Genomic DNA, 20,373 nt, shown 5'->3' with positions numbered 1-20,373 from the left:
AGGGTGCAAGATCATCTCCGCTGGGCATGGTGGACACGGCCTCGTCTGTTGGGGCTCGGCTGGCTGCGCTGCTGGAGCTCTGCAGAGAGCTGATTCCTCTGTCTACTGAGGCCACCTTAGCCAGCGGGAATTTTCCATTTCTTTAAGATTGTTCTTTTCTTCTTCTTGTTTTTCCTTTAGTGTATAAATATGGAGTGTGTTATAACATACAGACTCCCAGGAGCTTTCTTTTGCTGCCCAGCGTCTGCAGGGCATAGGGGAAGAGGAGGAGAAGGGTGCCTGGGCTCAGCAAGATGCCCAGGCGTGCAGTGTTGCAGGGGAAATGCCAGAAGCCCCTTGGCCTGTGGTGGTTCTGCTGAAGCCTTTGTGCTTGTGACAGAGCAAGTGGACAGGGGCCGGAGCTGTGGGGATCCCTGCCAGAGCAGTGCCTGGAGATGGCCACAAGCCCTGTGCCAGGCAGGAAGCACCATCCGTGTCCTCCTGCCCGTGTGCTGCTGGCTGCCTTGCTGAGGGCTCCCAGGTGCTTCTGGATGGGGCTGCTCTGGAGCTGCTGTGGGGCTGCGGCGCTGCTGCCGGGCAGCTTGGCCAGGCTGGGGCAGCCCCTGAGGGGTTGGGGCGCTGGCAAGCCCTGGGCAATAGGCATTCAGAGGCCACAAGCAGCCCCCAGCAGCCGCCTTGTTCCTGCCAGAGCTGACTTGCAAGACGGATCCTGGGCACTCTGCAACTAACAGCATCGGTGTTGTTGGAAACCCAAATGCAGGGAAATCTCAGACCTTTGGTCTTGTCAGCAAAGCTTAGAATTAAAGACAGGATTTGATTGGAGACCTTGGAAAGGGCTTCCAAACTTAGATGCTAGAAGCAAGAATGTGCATTTCTAGTTTATTATAGCAGAGACACGGGGAGGAAGGTTGAAGTGGAGGAAAGTTTAGTGTTTTAGGGCTGAAGATCTAGAAAAAAAAAGGTAGTTACAATGGTAAACAAGAAGCTTAGGATGCAGTGCTGTAGGTTTGTGTGTCATAACATGATTGGCTAAGGAAGCTTACACTGTAGCATGAGTCCATAAGATGAAATATTGAAGGACTGGCGTAAAACATAAATATCCTGGTTGGAAGTGTCTTCTTGGCCAAGAAATCCTTCAAAGCTCTTGTAACTACAAGTCTTGCAGCCTTGTGAGCCATGCGGTGCAGATGTGAGCCAAACACACCCTTCCTTTTCATGTAGAAGAGAAGGCAATGGCATCATCTAAAACACTCAGAGGTCTGTTCTCTAGCTCGTTCCAAACTCCTTCGAATCCCCCAAAGTGGGATTTAGCTACAAAGAGATGACAGGAACTCTTAGTGCTGGCTCTTTGACTCCACAGCAGCTGCTTTAGAATCTTTCACATAAGCCTGTGCAGTTATGTGCCAGAAATGTATCATTAGAAGAAACTTTCCCAAGTGACTTGCATGGAGGTTTCTTTGAAGGGTATTTGAGGAGAAAGGCTCCCAGCAGAGGTCTGGGCTTTGGCCTAGCTGTGTCCCCTGCTGATTGTGAAGTGTGCCATCAGCTGCAGGGCTTTCTGGGCCAAAAAATATCATCAAGTCCCTTGGACTTGCTCTTTTAGGCCTCTAAGAGCTGGACCCAATTTCAGGGCACATTTGGAGACCTCATCTATGGGTGGATGGACCACCTAGGATTTTCCCAATTGCTGGGAATGGTTCTCCAGGTCCCTGGTGTAAAACGGGGCTCCCCGGCAACTGTGCATCTGCAAGATGATAAACAATTGTCTTGGTTTAAGAGAGAGGTGTCTGCTAATGAAGGCAGAAGGCTTCACTGAAATGGAAAATGTAAATCCCCTCCCTTCAAATGATTCTCATTTAAAAATTCAAATGCTCTCAGGGGAAGATATGGGGATAGGACTGAGCCCGCAGAGCCGGGCAGCGTTTGCTGATGGTCTGAGCCCTTCCTAAAGATCCTGTTGGGCTGTCTTAGACACCTGGGGCCAGGGATTCCTTCCAAGCTGGGCCACTTTGCCTGGGCTGGGGGCAGCCCCAGGACAAAACCAGTCATTATCATGGAGCAGAGACCCCTGAAAGCGCCCAAGGTGGCCTGGGGGGAAGAGGAGGAAGAAGGCCCTGCAGCTGCCCCAGCACATCAAACCAAAGCAGTGGTGCCATTTGAGCTGCCGCAGGAGGGTGAGTGGCAGAGCGGGCCCACAGGATTGGTGCCCACAGCCAACGTGGCACCATTCCATCCCATCCCATTTTATCCCATCCCACCCAATCCCATACCATGCCCACGGACAGGACGGAAGAGGGGCCGGGCAGACACCCCGCAGTGGCCCTGCTCCATCCCCTGGGGCATCCCGGGGCTGTCCGTGCCTGGGGAGCGCAGGGCTGGGCTGTGCTCTCTGGCCTCTCCGGCAGCCCCTCAGCTCTGACTGTGCTCACTCTTTGCCAGGTGCAGCCCTGCAGCTCACACAAGAGCAGGACCCCACCCGTGGCCTCTTCCGCAGAACAGCCCAGGTACCTGCAGCCATCCCCACCTGGGCTGGGCCTGCTGGCACTGTGCTTGGAGCATTCCCTGCAACATCCCTGGCTTCTTGCCCTTCTCCTACAGCTGGTCTGCCAATTCATCAAGAAAATTTGGGCAGAAGAGACCAGCACCATGGGCACTGGGCTTAGAGCATATTCCCACATCTTCAAAACCAAGACCACTGCTTGTGGTGTCACTGGGCCTCATGAAAACAAAGATCTGTTTTGATACTATGGGGGCTTATGGAACCAAGGGACAATTGTGGTGCTTCAGGGCACCAAGGAGGTCTGGTTGGCTTGGCCTGACTGGTCCAGCTGACCTTGCATGTTGAAGGTTGCTTCTCATCTGCCCTTAAAACTCTGGAGTTCCGTGCTATCCTTCCTGTGGGAAAGAACTCTTCTTTTCCTCTGGGTGTTCATGGCCAAAATTAGGATTTTACCTCTATATTTGATTAAATGCAAAGATTCTTTCTATATAAAACCTGCCAGAACAAACTCCTCTGGATGGCCTTGGCATCTTGGGGGCCACCTCTCATCTGCCTTCAAAACACTGGAGGGATGTGCTTTTCTTTCCATTGAAAAAAACATCTTTCAATGCAGGCATCTCTGGTCAAAACTGGGAATCTGTCTCCAAACTTCCTTATATCCAAGGATAGGTCCCAGACAAAAGCTGCCAGGACTGTCTAGGTTCCCTTGGCTTCTTGAGGGCCAGCTCTCACCTGCCTGTGAAATACTTGGGCTCTGTACTTACCTTCCTATGGAAAAGAAGTGTCCTTCTTGTCCAGGTGCTCATGGAAAAAACTAGGATTTGGCGTCCCAAACTCTGTCTATCCAAGGATTGCTCCCAGACAAAAGCTCTGAAGACAAATGGGTCTGGCTGGCCTTGGCCTCCTTGAGGCTGCCTCTGATCGGCCTTCAAAACTCTGGGGCTCTGTGGTTTCCTTCCTGTAAAAAAGAACCGTCCTTCTTGTCCAGGCACCTCAGTGCATCATGGCCTCAAGCACATGAGCACTGTAAAGGGACAGAGGAGCTCTATGCTCAGTGGGGTCGGGACTGAGGACAGCAGAGGAGAGCCCTGGGAGGGATTGAAGGGAGATTTCAGAGATGGTCCATCCCAGAGATGGATCTTTTTAATATAATAGTAAACAGGGAGAAAAATGGAAAAACTTAATGTAAATTGCCACTGAGGAGATCAGGACTGGAGAGAAGGACAAAGGAATTTCCCTCCCAGGGCAGGGCTGTGTTGCAACATAGCCCCCCAGAAGGAGTCTGGGTCAGCCCCAGGCTTTGTGTGGGCAGGCAGAGGCAGGCAGGAGGCAGAGCTGTCAGCAAAGGAAGGGCCCAGCCAGGTGGGGCAGCTGGGGGATGCCGACAGCCTGCAGGGACAGAGGCGCAGGGCAGGGACACCGTGGGACAGCCTGGGCTGCACAGGGCACAGGGATGGGCAGCAGCTGCAAGACAGCCCTGCCAGAGCCACCTTGGGCAGCACTTTGGCCATGGCTGCTGGCCCTGGGCCTGAGACAGGAACAGGAGACAAGTGACCCTTGCAGGGCTGGGGCCTCATTGCCTCCTTGTCCCTGCTCAGCAGCCTGGCAGGGGCCGCCCCATGCTCCTGCCCTTGCCATTGCACATCCCCACATGCCAGTGCCCATCCTGGGAAGAGCCCTGAGCAAGGAGGGAGGGACAGGATCTGCGTGGCCAGGGGCTGGGGCTCAGGCCTTGGCCCTTTTCATTCCTCAAACACATCCAGCTTTGCTCAGCACCAGAGACACCTTTGCCTTGTTTGTCCCCAGCTGTCATCACTGCCTCCAGTGTTCTGCACTAACTGGAACCTGGGGACACTTTCTCAGTCATGTTCCTCAGTGGGAACCATTAAAACTTCAGGAAACTTCAGACTTTCAATTTAAGTTTGAGTTCTTGAGAAGTTTTTTGAAGACACTCTCAGGGACTGAGTCTGATGTAAACAACACCAAATCCCCAGGAGGCTCATTAAAGTCCTTGTGCTGTGTCTGTGCTGCTGAACTTTAAAGGAACAGCTCTTCCCAGGACCAGCTCCTCTCCCAGCCCAGCAGGGCTGAGGGCTCTGCCTGCAGGCACTGAGGGGACAGGAGCCAGGCAGAGACAGGCTGAAGGCAATCAGGATTGGGAAGACATTGAGCTGAGACTTCATTTGGGGAAAGATTTTCACAGCCCTCTACGTGGTGAGTGTGTGGGTGCAGGGCAATGTCCCCTGTGCTCCTGGAGGGATCTCCTGAAGCCAGCACACCCCACAGCCTGGGGCATGTGTCAGGAGGACTCTCCCAGTTTCTCTGTGGCACAGGAGGAGCAGGAGGAGGAGGATGTGCTGCAGAGCGGGGCTGCCCTGGGCACCATCAGAGGGACAGGGCAGGACGGCTCCTGCTGCCAGGGACGGCTGCAGGGGCTGAAGCTGGGGCTGCAGCCGGAGCTGCTCAGGGCTGTCCTGCAGAGCAGCTCCTGCAGCCCTCAGGGCTCTTGGCCAGCCCAGGGCATGTGCCACCTGCCAGGGGCAGCTCTCAGCCTGACTGGCAGCTCCCCATGGACGCTGCAGGGGAGAAGCTGGAGGTGGAAGGAGCCACCCCCATCAGGGCAGATTCCTCCTGCTCTGGAGATGGTGCTGCATGGCCAAGGCTGCTCTCAGCTTTCTCCTAAACGGAAGGGAAAGGGGCTGTCAGCTTTGGCTGTGTCACTGAGACTCCTGCACTGTCACCCTGGGCATCAGCATATGGGCCTCAGATCTCCCTCAGAAAGTGCCTCCTCAGCCTCCTCTCCCTACAGACAGCAGCAGCAGCACCTTGGCTTGCAGCATCTCTGTTTGTCTGCCCTGCCCTTAAGGCCCTCGTGCCAGGGAGATGCCCCTGGGCAGTGCCCTGTGCTGGGAGGAGTCTGCAGGGCAGAGCTGAGCCCCCAGGGCTGGGCTGGGCTCTGGCAGCACTGGCAGGGACAGGGCTTGGATAGAGAGAATCAGCTCCCAGTAGGCACAAAGCTAGGCAGCAGAGAACCAGACCAACCCTTGGCATATCTCCCTGTCCAGCTGCATAGGGAAACAGAGAAGGGCTTAGATAAATTGACTTTTAATCTGAAGTCTTTAAAAACTCGACTTATTTTTTCAAGCTCAGTTTATGTTGGATCACCCTGAACTACAGGGAGGTGGAATGGGCAAAGTGCACCTGTGTGGGGACCAGCAGGTCTGACTGCAATGGGGCAGAGGGAGCCCTGTTTTCCCTTTGGGCTTCTCCAGGGTTCAGGCTGAGAGCAGTGCATAAGGTGAATCAGTAACTCAGGAGCATAAACCCAAGCTCAAGAATAAACATACTGAGTGAAGTTTCCCCACAGGCAGAGAAGTAGTTTTGAGGGAATTCCTAAAATAACCCTATAGGGTTGATTCCAAGAGCTTGGTCTCAGCTTTTCAATGTCTTTTTTCTACACTCCACAATGCCCAGAGTGAAGGAATGTCCAACAGCAGCTCCATCAGGCACTTCCTCCTGCTGGCATTGGCAGACACGCGGCAGCTGCAGCTCCTGCACTTCTGCCTCTTGCTGGGCATCTCCCTGGCTGCCCTCCTGGGCAACAGCCTCATCATCAGCGCCGTAGCCTGCGGCCACCACCTGCACACGCCCATGTTCTTCTTCCTGCTCAACCTGGCCCTCAGCGACCTGGGCTCCATCTGCACCACTGTCCCCAAAGCCATGCACAATTCCCTCTGGGACACCAGGGATGTGTCCTACACAGGATGTACTGCTCAGCTCTTTTTCTTTCTCTTCTTCATCTCAGCAGAGTATTTCCTCCTGACCATTATGTGCTACGACCGCTACGTGTCCATCTGCAAACCCCTGCACTACGGGACCCTCCTGGGCAGCAGAGCTTGTGCCCACATGGCAGCAGCTGCCTGGGCCAGTGCCTTTCTCCATGCTCTCATGCACACAGCCAATACATTTTCCCTGCCCCTGTGCCAAGGCAATGCCCTGGGCCAGTTCTTCTGTGATGTGCCCCCAATCCTCAAGCTCTCCTGCTCACACACCAGCGCTCTCCAAAAGCTGGGACTCAGTGCACTTAGTGCCTGTTCAGCATTTGGCTGTTTTGTGTTCATTGTTTTCTCCTATGTGCAGATCTTCAGGGCTGTGCTGAGGATCCCCTCCGAGCAGGGACGGCACAAAGCCTTTTCCACCTGCCTCCCTCACCTGGCTGTGGTCTCCCTGTTCCTCAGCACTGCAGCGTTTTCCTACCTGAAGCCGCCCTCCATCTCGTCCCCATCCCTGGATGTGGCCCTGTCAGTTCTGTACTCGGTGGTGCCTCCAGTACTTAACCCCCTCATCTACAGCCTGAGGAACCAGGAGCTCAAGGCTGCAGTCTGGACACTGATGAGTGGACCATTTAGGAAACATTAAACTGGTTGCCAATATCTGCATATGTCTTGAAATAAAAGTAATGTTTGATACTTGTTGTAGGATTTTTTTTTTCTGTTTTCATTTTTTAATATTCTCCCTAAACCAAGGCCATTGTTTCTGCAATTTCTTACTTTACTTCTCCAAAATTCACTGTGGCCTCAGACTGTGTCAATGAGGAGCTGGTCTCTTGGTGGCTTTAAAGGAGATAAAGGATCTCCCAGTAGAGTTTTCATGGGAGATCCCGTTATATTGCCTTCTCTGGAGCTGCAGCAGCAATGTCTGTGTGCAGAGCTGGGGCAGATCAGTGCTGGCCCAGCAGCTGTGCCCAGCAGCAGCAGTCCACTTGGTGTTGCCAGTGCTGCTGCCATGGCCCTGCCTCGCTGCCCTGGTGGCCCTGGTGTTGCTGCAGGGCCTGAGTGCTCTCGGGGCCGGGCACAGCCCTGGGGGTGGCAGTGCCGGGGCTGCAGCAGGGACAGGCCATGGGCACTGCTGGGGCAGCGCTGAGGCCTCAGCCCAGGGCCTGGGGGCTCCAGACTCCTTGCCCAGGCTCTCTCAAGAACACATTCAGGCCAATGCTCAGCACAGAACCCCCCGTGAGCAGACCCAGGCTGGCCGTGGGCAGGCTGGGGGCAAACAGCGTGGCTGGGTCTCTGCAAGGGCCCTGGGGCAGATGGGAAGGAACAGCAGAGCAGGGGCTGATCTATTCTCAGTGCGCTGCACAGCCCAGGGCAGCGTCCCAGAGCATCCTCATGGAGCTGCCAACAACATCCCCCTCTGCAGCCCTGGCCTCTCCCCCAGCTCACACAGGTGCCCCATCCTTGCAGGCACAGACACAGCAGCACTGGCTCAGCAGCCCCTGTTTGCATTGCACAGAGCAGGGGGAGCACCCCCATGCTGTTGCTGTGGGGGCATGAACCTGAGGGAGCAAAAATGCCATCAGCCCCTGGGGCCAGCAAGGGCTGGGGGACACCAGGGAAACCATTCAGCTTTGTCCTGGCCTCTGCAGTCAGCCAGAAAGTTTGTTCCCATCAGATGGGAGTTTGCTGTCTCACTGACGACAGTGTTGCTCAGAGCCAGGGCTGCCTGGCAACCACCCCCAGACTGCCCGGAGCATTTCCTTTGCTTCACCTTTGCTTTCTTTCCTCTTCCTGATGCAAATTTCTTCCTACTAACATCCCTGCTTGCCCTTTCCTCTCTGGCCGCACTCCCCATTGCAGTTCCTGACTTGGCACCATGGGAATGTTCCTTGGGCAGCAGGATCATCCTACAAGTGCTGCAGGAATTGTCTGCAGGCTCCTGCAGTGCCTGGTGCTGCTCCCTTGCCAGAGGCACCCCAGGCCAGGGGGGCACATCTGGGCTGCTGTGTCTGGCTCTGGGGCTCCCTGTTCTGGGCGGTGAGGAGGAGCTGCAGAGGCTCTGCAGGACTGACAGGATGGGCTTTGGGGCTGGCAGGAGAAGCTGAGGGACCTGGGCTGCTGGAGCTTCTCAAGAGGAGGCCCAGGGCTCATCGTGCAACTGCTCCAAGGGTGGTTTCAGAGAATCACAGAATCAGCAAGGTTGGAAAAGACCTTGGAGATCATCAAGTCCAACCTGTGCCCTGACACCGCCTTGTCTCCTCTGACCCTCCTCTTCCTCAGTATAAACAATTGCAGGTCCCTCAGCCACTCTTCACAGGACTTGTGTTCTAGACCCCTCCCCAGCCTTGTTGCCCTTTTCTGGACACGCTCCAGCCCCTCCATGTCCTTCCTAATTTGGAGACTCAGAACTGCAAAGAGCTCTCAAGGTACTGCCCAACCAGTGCCAAGCATAGGGGAGGAATCCCTGCCCTGTTCCTGCTGGCCACACCATTCCTGTGCCAGGCCAGGAGCCATTGGCCTTCTTGCCCACCTGGGCACACTGCTGGCCCATGTCCAGCCTGCTGTCCATCAGTCTCTGCAGGTCCCTTTCTGCCTGGCTGCTGTGCAGACACTCTATCCCCCGCCTATAGTGCTGCAGAGGTTGTTGTTGCCAAAGTGCAGCACCTGGCACTTGGACTTGTTGAACCTCACCTTTCTGATTTTAAGCCCTGGATCCAGCCTGTCCAGAGCCCTGTGTAGAGCCCCTCCACCCTCCAGCAGATCAACACTCCCAGACAACTTGGTATACATGGTTCCATGATGCCCCCGAGTGTCCAAATGGTCTCCATGAGTCCATGAAGCCTCCCAGTGTCACAATGTCCCTTTGGTTCCATGGGACCTCTTGGTGTCACAAAGTCCTTTGTATCCATAGGCCCTGCAGTGTGACAAAGGCCCTTGGTCCCCCAAGGGCCTGTAGTGTCACAATGGATCCTTGGTTCCATGAGGTCTGGCAGTGCAGCAATGCTCTCCTTGGTTCCACAGTGTCACAATGGCCTCTTGGTCCCACGTGCCACCAGGGTGTCAAACATGTTTCCTTTATTCCAGGAGTCCCTGAGGAGCAGCACTGGCCCCTTGGTTCCATGGGGCCCTGCAGTGTCATAATGGCCCCATTGTGACACCAGGTCCTCCTCTGTCACAATGCTCTGCATGGTTCCACAGGCCCTGCAGGGTCACAGTGGCCTCTTGGCTCCATGAGGCCTCAGAGTGCCACAAGGAATTCCTTGGTGCTGCAGTGTTACAATGGACCCCTGGTGGCACAAGATCCTGCAATGTCATCAGAGACCCTTGGTTCCATGGGGCACCAGAGTGTCACAATTGTTCCCGCAGTTCCCAGAGTCCTTGCAATGGAGCAATAGCCCCTTGATTCCATTGTCCCTAGGGTCTCCCAAGGGTCTCCTTGGTTCCACAGTGCCACAGTGGCCCCTCGCAATAGTTTTTTAAATAGAATATTTCTAGTTTGAATACACTACAGAAATCTGTTGTATCTTCCACGAAAGATTTCGAAACTTAAATCAAATGACTCCCAGAAGCTTGCCTGGTTAAGGTGTTCTGAATGTTAATGAGCCCTGGGACACTGAATTCCTGCACTCAAGAGCTGAAGGCTGAACAAACCTCTGGAGCAGGAAAATTCAGCAGCAGCCTCCAAGGTGCTGAGGATGTCAGCAGCCCCCACTGAGGCCATGCCTGCCCAGAGACCGTGGGGGAATGGGCAGACAAGGAGAGCGTCCCTGGGGCTGGGGCAGCACAACTCAGAGGCACCAGCGGCTCCAGCTGGGAAATGGAGTGTGGAATGTGGCTGGGAAAGCCCTGCCTGGGCTGTGCCAAGCAGGACAGACAAGCCCTGACTCCCATCCCCCAGATGACTCTCAAGGTGACATTTAAAAGGGATTACAATTGTTTGTGTACTCTGAGTTTGATGTACTGGTGAAATACTGACAAGAGATCTTCAAGAGATTAAACAATAAAACAGCCTTTACTGGCAACTTTAGAAAAAAAGAGAAACTTGGCAAATCAATCAAAACCACTTGTCAACATTCAATCAATCAAAAACACTTCTCAAAGCATTACCTTGGTCCATTCAATTTCACAAGCTCTAAGCCTGTTCAATTTTAAGTTAATCAAAATTTGCAAGAGGCAGGAATTAGAAGAAGACAGAAAAAGGGAGAAAGAAGAAAAAGATTTTGAGAGGCACACAGACACCTACCAACTCCTGGATTCCAGCAGCGTTCAGATAGAAATGCCAAGAGGAGGTGGGGCCAAGATTTGTGCTTGCTTTGTGGTCAGCCTGAAATACCCCTTGGTCTTCCTGGGCCCTTCCCCCAGGTGGGACTTGAGCTCATTTGGTCCCTCAGGAGCTGGGCTGGGGCTGCAGAGGTGGCTGTGGAGCATTGCCTGTGCTGTGCCAGGGACTGGCAGCCACTGCTGGGCTGGGATAGAGGCTCTGGGGGGATTGGGGTTCGAGGGCAGGGCAGTGCTGGGGTTCCAGGGCAGGGTAGGGCTGAACCTGCCCCTTCCTCCCCCACACATGAAATGTTTTGAGCCAGCAATCTCCTCCAGTCTTTCACAATTGGGAATATTGGATGTGGAACCCCAACTCTGGCCAAGGGCACCTGGACAAGAAGGACAGTTCTTTTCCGTAGAGGCCCAGAGTCTGGAGACCCTCACTAGGCCAAGGTCAGCCAGACTTGTCAGTTATGCCAGATCTTGTCTGAGACCTATCCTTCGATATAAGGAATTTTGGAAGTGGAAGCCCAGTCTCGGCCATGGACACCCAGAGAAACAGAACAGGTCTTTTCCATAGGAAGGAGAGCATGGAACCCTCCCCAGTGTTTTGGGATCATGTGAAAAATGCCAATCGCTTGTTTTTAAAATTTTTAAAAGTTTAAGAGTAATAAAATGGTTAAAAAGAATAGTAACACAGTAAGAGTAATAACAATTTGGACAAATTGAATTAGGACAGTATGAGACAATAAAAGCAAAGAGTTACGAACGTCTGGGTACCTTTTTCTGGGCATCACGAGTCCTAAAAAGGACCCCTGAAAACAAAGGATTAACCCTTAAGAATAATAGCCCATTGCATATTCATGCACTTCATACATGATGCATAAATTCCATTCAAACACAGGATTTTGTCTGGTCATTGTCAACTTCTTCCTTCTAATTCTAACAGCACCTTCAAGGTAGGAAGAAGTTAGTTTCTTCTGGTAAGAAGGCAATAAATTCATTTCCCTGAGAGATTTAGGTGTCCTGTGGCTGCAATCTGCTGCGAGTGCCTCATTCCTTTCTTTAAAAAAACCTCAATAACATAGTTCTTATTTTAACAAATTTTATAACCTAAAACTATATTTAACACAGTACTTAAGAGAATTAATACAGCATTTCTTTCTAACACAACACATATAACATTCATTTTAATATTTGCAAAACGCCAATCATATAATACATGCATTTTTCACAGGACAGATCTAAGGAAATTTGGAGGAGAAATCCCTATTCTGGCCATGGGTGTCTGGAGAAGAAGGAGAGTTCTTTTCCATAGGAAGGAAAGCACGGAGCCCCGGTGTTTCAGCAGCAGATGAGAAGTGACCCTCAACATGTCAAGGTCAGCTGGACCAGTGAGGTGGTCCCTGGGAGGCCAAGCCAGCCAGACCTGTTCCATGTTCTTTTGGTTTTATGGTGACCCATAGTGTCACAATAGTGTTTGAGACGCTGCAGTGTCATATCAGTACCTTGATTCCATGGGGTCCAGCAGTGTCACAATGGATCCTTGTTTTGATTGGGTTCTATTATGTTGCAATGGCCCTTCAGTGTCACAATGTTCCCAATGATTCCATGAGGCCTTGAAGTGTCATGGTGGCCTCCGTGGTTCTCCAGGCCCCACAATGTCACAGGACTTCTCTGTTCCATGAACCCTGAAATGTCACAATGGACCTTTGGTTCCATGTAGCCCTGCAGTGTCACAATGGTCTCCTTTGCCTCCCCAGTGTCACAATGGACCACTGATGACACGAGGCCCTGCAATGTCACGATGGACCTTTGGTTCCTTGCAGCCCTGCAAAGTCACAAAGGCCTCTTGGTTTCACAAGGCCCCACAATATCACATTGGTCCTCTTGGTTCTGTGCGGACCCCCAGGGTCACAATTGTCTCACTGGTTCCATGAGGCCTCACAGTATCACAATGGTTTGCTTATTCCATGGGGCCTCACAGTGTCACAATGGTCTACATTACTCCCTGAGTGCCCTCAGTATCACAATGGCCCCTTTGTACCATGAGGCTGTGAAGTCTATTAGTGATGTCTCCATGGTTCCATGAGGCCTTGTGATGTCACAACGGACCTTTGGCTCCATGGGATCTTGCAGTGTCGCAGTGGCCCCTTGGTTCCATGACACCCCAAAGTGTCACAATGGTATCAACAGTTCCATGAGGCCTGACAGTGTCGCAACGGATCCTTGGTTTGATGGGTCCTCACAGTGTCACAACGACCCCTACATTCCACGGAGCCACACAATGTCGATATATTCCCCCTGGTCCCATGAGACCCCAGAGTGACACAATGGTTCCTTGGTCTCACAGTGCCCCACAGTGTCACAATGGTCCCTTGGTTCCATGGCCCTGTGCTGCTGCATTCCCCCCTCCCCTTCTCAGGCCGCCCTGCCAGCTGAGAAATGCTCCTTGGGCCTCGGCCTTGGCCAACAGCCCCTGGGCTCAGCTCCTCTGCAGCTCATCACAAACACTGTCTGCTCCAGGCACTGCTGCTGCCCAACCAGCTCCTGGTTCTTTTAGCAGCAGCCCTGGGAACTCTTTTTGTTCCCTCAGGGGCACAAGATCCCTGTTCTCACACTGCCAAAGAAAGCTGTTGATGCCAAGTGCGGTCAGGATGAACCATTGCTGGGACTGAAGCCCCTCTCTTGGGGCCCTGCAAACAGCGCTCCAAAAGGAGCCCTTGGAGCTCTCCTGGGCCAGCGACTCCCTCTGAGTGGCGCCTCTCCCAGCCGGGAACTCTCCCGTTTGCTGCACTCGGGGATCCTGAACAACGACGGAGCCTGGGCTGATCCCCCCACTCCTCCAGGCTCAACCCTTAGTCCACTGGGGAGATGCAAAAGCATCCACAGTGAGCATTTCCTGCCCTCAGGAGAATTTCTCACAGGTGCCTTGCACTGACTCTTTGTATCTCTGTGCACACAGGAGTGCCTGTGGTGGGGAAATGTGAAAGAAATTCTGCTCTCTGAGGGATTGGAGTGCCTTGGATAGCTGAGTCAGTCAGGCCTGTAAGAGAGGTTAAGTCACAAGGTCTAAGCTAAGTTAAATGCTGCTAAGAGTTGTTCTATTGCTAAGTTGTTAAGTTTAAGTTATTAGCTAAGTTAAATGTTTTTAAGTGTTATTCCTCTGTTAAATTGCCAATTCATAGGTTTTAAGTTAGGTCAAATACTGTAAGGTGCTGTTCTTTTGCTAAATTGTGAAGTTGAAGGTATCAGTTAAGGTTAAGTCCTTTTAAGTTTGAGCCCTGTTAAGCTTTTGGGCCATATTCCTTTTATCCTTGCCCTCACTGTCCTTGTGTCACACACACATTCAGGGACAGTTCTCAGTTCATTTCTGGTTTTATTGCCTGGATATGGTTTGGTTGTGTTGTTGTTTTGTGTCCTTGGTGTGCCTGAAATGTCCCCTCAGGAGCAGAGTGACTCTTGCCAAAGAACTCTGTGCTTCTCTCCCTTAATATTCAATCTGGTTTGTGCTGATACCTTGCTGGGGATGTTTTCAGCGCTCTCAAGGCCTCGTTCGTAACAGGGTGAAGGAGCCCTGGCCCAGGCTCTGGCCCTGGGGGACACGGGGACACTGCCAGGGGGTCCCTGTCCCCCTGTGCCACCCTCAGGGCCCCGGCTCCCCGTCCCCGTGTCAGGCTCTGGGGTTGATCTTGTGGAACATCCTCTGGGGGAGGCTGCGGGGCCGGGGGCAGGGGGACCCGGGAGGACAGGGGACCCCACTGTGCACAAGCAGGGTCGGACTGCTTTGTGAGGGGGACCCGGGCAGAGTGACCTCCCCAGTGACCTCACACAGTCCCTGTGATGTCACACTGCCCCTGGGATATCATACAGCCCATGTGATGTCATACAACTACCTGTGATGTCACACAGCTATCTCTGAGACATCAAGTTACCCCTGTGACATCACAACACCCCCCTTGATGTCACATTGACATCTCTGTGATGTCACACTACCCCTGTGATGTTATAAAGCCTTCTGAGAGGATACAAAGCCCATTTGATGTCACAGAGCCAACTCTATGATGTCACCCTGTGATGTCATACAACAGTGCTGTAATGTCACAGAAGACTGCTATGTCACAAAGTTACCCTGTGATGTCACAGTCTGTTCTGTGATGTCACAGCCTGCCCTATGATGTTACACAGCCATCTGGTGATGTTACAACCCACTCTCTGATGCCACAGAGCCACACTCTATGATGGCAGAGTCTGCTCTATGGCATTACACTCTCCTCTGTGACATCACAGCCAGCTCTGTGATCTCATAGAACACTCAAGAACTCAGTTACATTGAAACACTGAAGTTTCTTGTATTTAAAGAGATTTCTGTCAGGGACAAAACTGAGAAAGTGTCCCCAGGTTCCAGTCAGAGCAGAACACTGGAGGCAGTGATGACAGCTGGGGACAAGCAAGGGAAAGGTGTCTCTGGTGCTGAGCAAACCTGGATGTGTTTGAGGAATGCCAAGGGCCCAGGCCTGAGCCCCAGCCCCTGGCCACGCAGATCCTGACCCTCCCTCCTTGCTCAGGGCTCTTCCCAGGATGGGCACTGGCATGTGGGGATGTGCAATGGCAAGGGCAGGAGGATGGGGCGGCCCCTGCCAGGCTGCTGAGCAGGGACAAGGAGGCAATGAGGCCCCAGCCCTGCAAGGGTCACTTGTCTCCTGCTCCTGCCTCAGGCCCAGGCCCAGCAGCCATGTCCAAAGTGCTGCCCAAGTTGGCTCTGGCAGGGCTGTCTTGCAGCTGCTGCCCATCCCTGTGCCCTGTGCAGCCCAGGCTGTCCCACGGTGTCCCTGCCCTGCGCCTCTGTCCCTGCAGGCTGTCGGCATCCCCCGGCTGCCCCACCTGGCTGGGCCCTTCCTTTGCTGACAGCTCTGCCTCCTGCCTGCCTCTGCCTGCCCACACAAAGCCTGGGGCTGCTCCAGGATCCTTCTGGGGTACGTGCTGCACCACAGCCCTGCCCTGGCAGGGAAGTTCCTTTCTCCTGGTGCCAGTCTGGGTCTCCCCAGCTGCCTTTGCCATTCATTCTTTCTCTCTCTGGCTGTTTTCCACTATGCCAAAAGGCATCCCTGAAATTGCTCTTTAAACACTCTCCTGGCTCTGCTCCACTGTCCTCAGTCTCCACCCCACTGAGCACAGAGCTCTTTTGTCCCTATACAGTGCTCAAGTGCCCAAGGCCTCCAAACCCCTCCTTGGGACATCTCTGGGCCCTCTCCAAGGTGTTTCCAAAAGAAAACATTCAGCTCATTGTCTAAGAAAATCACCAGACGACAGGGACAGCCTGACCTGTCTTTCCTGGCTACTTTTGTCTGCGAGCAATCCTTGCATATACAGAATTTGGGAGGCCAAATTCTAATTTTGGCCATGGTCCCTAGACAAGAAGGCTGGTTCTTTTCCATAGGAACGAAGCAACAGAGCCACAGTGTTTTGGGACAGATGAGTAGTGATCACCAGAGGGCAAGGCCAGCCGGAGGTTGTAGGATTTTTTTCTGGGAGGTACCCTTGCATACAGGAAATTTTTTAGGGAGTCTTCCCATTTTGACAATGGGCATCTGAAAAGAAAAAAAGTTCTTTTCCATAGCAAGGAAAGCACAGAGCCCAGGTGCTCCAGGAGCTGATGAGAGGCAGCCCTTGACATCCCAAGATCAGCCAGACCTGTCAGGTGGCCTCTGGGAGGCCAAGCCAGCCAGAGCTGTTCCATGTTCCCTTGGTTCCTTGGGACCCCACAGTGTCCCAATGATTCCTTGCTTCCATGAGGCCCTGAGATGTCATAATGCCCCCTTGGTGACACAAAGCCCTGAAGGGTCACAATGGTCTCCATGATTTCATCAGGCCCCACAGAGTCATAATGGTCTCTGGGTCCATTAAGCCCCTCTGTGTCACCATGGCCCCTTGGTTCCATGGGCTCCAGTGGTGCCACAATTATGCCCTTGGTTGCATGGGCTCCAGTGGGGCCACAATGATCCCCTTGGTTCCATGGGCTCCAGTGGTGCCACAATGATCCCCTTGGTTCCATGGGCTCCAGTGGGGCCACAATGATCCCCTTGGTTCCATGGGCTCCAGTGGGGCCACAATGATCCCCTTGGTTCCATGGGCTCCAGTGGTGCCACAATGACCCCCTTGGTTCCATGAGGCCCCACAGTGTCCCAGGGATCTCCATGGGAAAGAGAAAACCCTGCCCCAGTGTTGCAGGGGCATCCACCAGAGGCCAAGGCCAGCCAGACTTGATGGTACCGGCAGATTTTGCCTGGGAGTAACCCTTGGATATACAGAATTTTAGAGGTGGAATCCCAATTACAGACATGGACACTGGAGGAGAAGGATGGTTCTTTTCCATAGGAAGGAAAGCACAGAACACTGGTGTTTGAGTGGCAGATGAAAGGCAGACATCAGAGGCCTAGGCCAGCCAGACCTCTCTGTCCTGGTAGCTTTTGTCTGAAGGAAACCCTGGGATCTAGGAAATTTGGGAGGTGGAATCCCATTTTCAGCCATTTCTGCATACATAAGAAGGATGGTTCTTTTCCTTGGAAGGAAAGCTCCAAGCCCCCGTGTTTGGAAAGCAGAGGAGAGGCAACCCCCAAGAAGGCAAGGGCAGCCAGACCTGGCTGTCCTGGCAGCTTTCTCTTGGGAGAAATTCTTAGATATACAAAGTTTTGGAGGTGGAATCCCAGTTTTGGTTGTGGGCACCTGGTCAAGATGGATTATTTTTTTCTATAGGAAAGAAAAGTGCAAAGTCCAAGTGTTTTGGAAGAAGATGAGAGGTGGCCACCCTGAGGCCAAGCCAGCCAGACCTATCTCTACTGGCACCTTTTGTCTAGGGGCTATCCTTGGACAGAGGGATTTTTGGAGGTGGAATCTCAATTTTGGCTGTGGGCACCTGGACAGAAAAAAAGAGTTCTTTCCATAAGGAAGGAAAGCACTAAGACCCAGTGTTTCAGAGGCAGATGAGTGCCAGCCCTCAGGAAGCCAAGGCCAGCCAGGCTTGTCAGTCCTGGCACCTTTTGTCTGGGAGCTGTCCTTGGATATAGGAAATTCTAGGGGCAGATGCCCAATTTTGGCCATGGGTGCCTGGTCGAGATGGATGTTTTTCCCATAAGAAAAAAGAGCACATGGTCCCAGTGTTTGAAAGGCAGATGAGAGGTGGCCCCTGGTTAGCCAAGGCAGCAGGATCTGTCTGTCCTGGCAGATTTCTGAGAACAATCTTTGCATAGAAGGCAATTTGGAGAAGGAATCCCAGTTTTGGCCATGGCCTGGAGGAGAAGGACAGTTCTTTCCTATAGGAAGGAAAACCCAGAACCCCAGTGCTCCAGGGGCAGATGAGAAGTCCTCAACATGCCAAGGTCAGCTGGACTGTCAGGTGGTCCCCAGGAGGCCCAGCCAGCCAGACCTACTCCATGTTCCCTTGGTTCCATGGGACCCACAGTGTCACAATGGTCTCCTTGGTTCCATGAGGCCCTGGAGTGTCACAATGTTCCCTTGCTTCTGTAGTGTCACAATGGCTCCGTGCTTCCATGAGGCCTTGCAATGTCACAATGGCTTCCTTGTTCCACAAAGCCCCTCAGCTCCATGTGCCCTCGCTGTGTCACAGTGGCTCCTCTATGACACTACGGGCTGCACAAGGTCACCAAGGGCCCTTGGCTCCTTGGGGCCCCCAAGTTTCACAATGGTCTCTTTGATTCCATGAGGCACCACAGTGTCACCATGGCCCCTTGGTTCCATGAGGTTCCATAGTGTCACTGTGGTGTCCTTCAACCCTCATTGTCACAACTGACCATGGTTCCATGAGTTTCCATAGAGTAAGAGCTGGAATGAGAGATGCGGGATGCCAGGTGGCTCTCAAAAATGCAGTTTATTGTGTCCAAGATCCTACAGCAGTCCAAGGTCGTGGGTGACAGAGCCTGTGCCTGCAGCTGTCAGCTCCAGATTCAGACAAGCCTGAAAACCCTTTAGTTTAGGTTACAAATGCATTATATGCTTTCCTTGCTGAGCATCCTAATACAGAAGAACCAGTCTATACCTTAACTTTTACCTATAGCCTATCAGAACTATTATAATTACCATATTCATGTTACTATTCTTCAAAGTTACTACATTACAGTTCAGCTTGTTTAGATTAACAAGCTAGAAGTTGGTTTTCAGTTTTCTTGCAGTGCAAAATTCTGAGACCTTTCTTCTACTTGCAACATCGGCAGTCTTGTTTGCCACTGGTATCTTTTGCTTGGTAAAAACATCTTCTTGTATGACATGGGTTTATCCTTTGCTCTAAGCCATAAAAACCCCTTCCACGTAAGATACCCTTTGCCTTAGCTATCCAGTAAGACTGGCTCAGCAATTCTTTTCTTCTATATAAAAACTTGCTTTCATTTCTATTCCTTCTTCAGATTTTACATTCAAAAATCCTTCTGCCAAGCATACATATCTGTGAGACTTTCTTGTGTAACTTTCATCCTTCCCAACAGAGCCCCATTGCCAGGGGTGGTTGCCTTGGGCACGAGCTCAGAGCTGTAGCCAGAGTCCATTGCCTCGTGCTGGAGAGCAGAGGAATGATGAATGGCCCCAGACATCTGCAGTGTGTGTTTGGGGCAGGGGGAGTTCTGCATAGGTGGAGTGGTCACTGCCCCACCCCAGCCACTGCAGCCTCTGGTGCAACCCCAAAGTGGCTGCCAAGCCCCTGGCACCCCGAAAACCCACCTGTGAGAGGGACCAGAGCAGGTCAGGCTGTGACATGGGTGTGACACTAACACGTCCCACGGCCCCAGAGCTCACAGCAGCTGAGATCCAAGGCTGACTGTGGATCTCTCTCTCCCTCTCTCTCTTCTCCTGACTTCCTCTTCTAAAAATCTGGTTAACTTGCAATTGGACAGGTTAGAGTTTGCTAAGTCAGAGCTTTATGAAGTGCTTTACTGTAATTCAATGCTGTTTAAGATTTCCCAAGTATCTCATCTCTGAAGTTTGCAACTAAAAGTTTGTTCTCCACCCTCCTGAGAAGTTTGTTGTTTTCTCCCCTTGGCCATGTGTCCTGCAGGCTGTGTCTCCTGTGCGTGCTGCTCCTCTGCCCTGGCCGGCTGCACTCGCCCATCTCGCTGTGCCCCAGCATTTCTCAACCAGCGTTTCTGTGCCCTCCCTGGGCTCCCTGCACCCAGCGCTGCCGGCTCCTGGCACACAGAGCCAGGACAGGAACCCACCCTGCCAAGGGGCTCTGGAGCAGGGTAGGGGCTGCGGTGGCTTCTGAGCTCAGCAGCTGCTCCTGGCATGGTTTCATGGAGACCGAGCACAGCAACGCCGCTGAGCATTGTCCCTGCTGAGGGTCACACACTGCCGGGGCACATTCCCTGCCTGCAGGATTCATGTCCGACCCAAGCACTGCACTGATGGCTCCAGTGTTTCTTTCCAGCAAAAACAGAGGAAGGCAAACTGTGTGCAGCTCATGGTATTTTAGAGTGTCTAAATCTTGCTAAGTCATCGATCTTAAAGGTGACATGCATTTGGAATTCATGGCATGGAGAAGTAGTGCAAGATGGAAAAGGGGAGCATGGAAATTAATAAGGGAAAACATTTCAGATTTCTTTCCATTTTCATTTCACTTCTGGAACGCTGGTTCAGTTTTCCAGGAATCTTCTCCACAGTCCTGTCTGCTCTTTTCAAAAACCTTTCCTGGAGAATGAGGTCAAGCTCCTGCCACAAGATGTGCCACCACCTGCAGCTTCTCTTGGTTTTTGCACTCTGTGACTGATGCCGAATTTTGCCCCAAAAGGCGAGAATAACTGCCTAAGAGACTCAAGTAAGTCAGCATAGACA

The sequence above is a fragment of the Zonotrichia albicollis genome, chromosome 9 (genome assembly GCF_047830755.1).
Source record: "Zonotrichia albicollis isolate bZonAlb1 chromosome 9, bZonAlb1.hap1, whole genome shotgun sequence".
Taxonomy (NCBI): domain Eukaryota; kingdom Metazoa; phylum Chordata; class Aves; order Passeriformes; family Passerellidae; genus Zonotrichia; species Zonotrichia albicollis.
The sequence above is the reverse complement of the archived record's forward strand: the minus strand, read 5'-3'. Positions refer to the sequence as shown.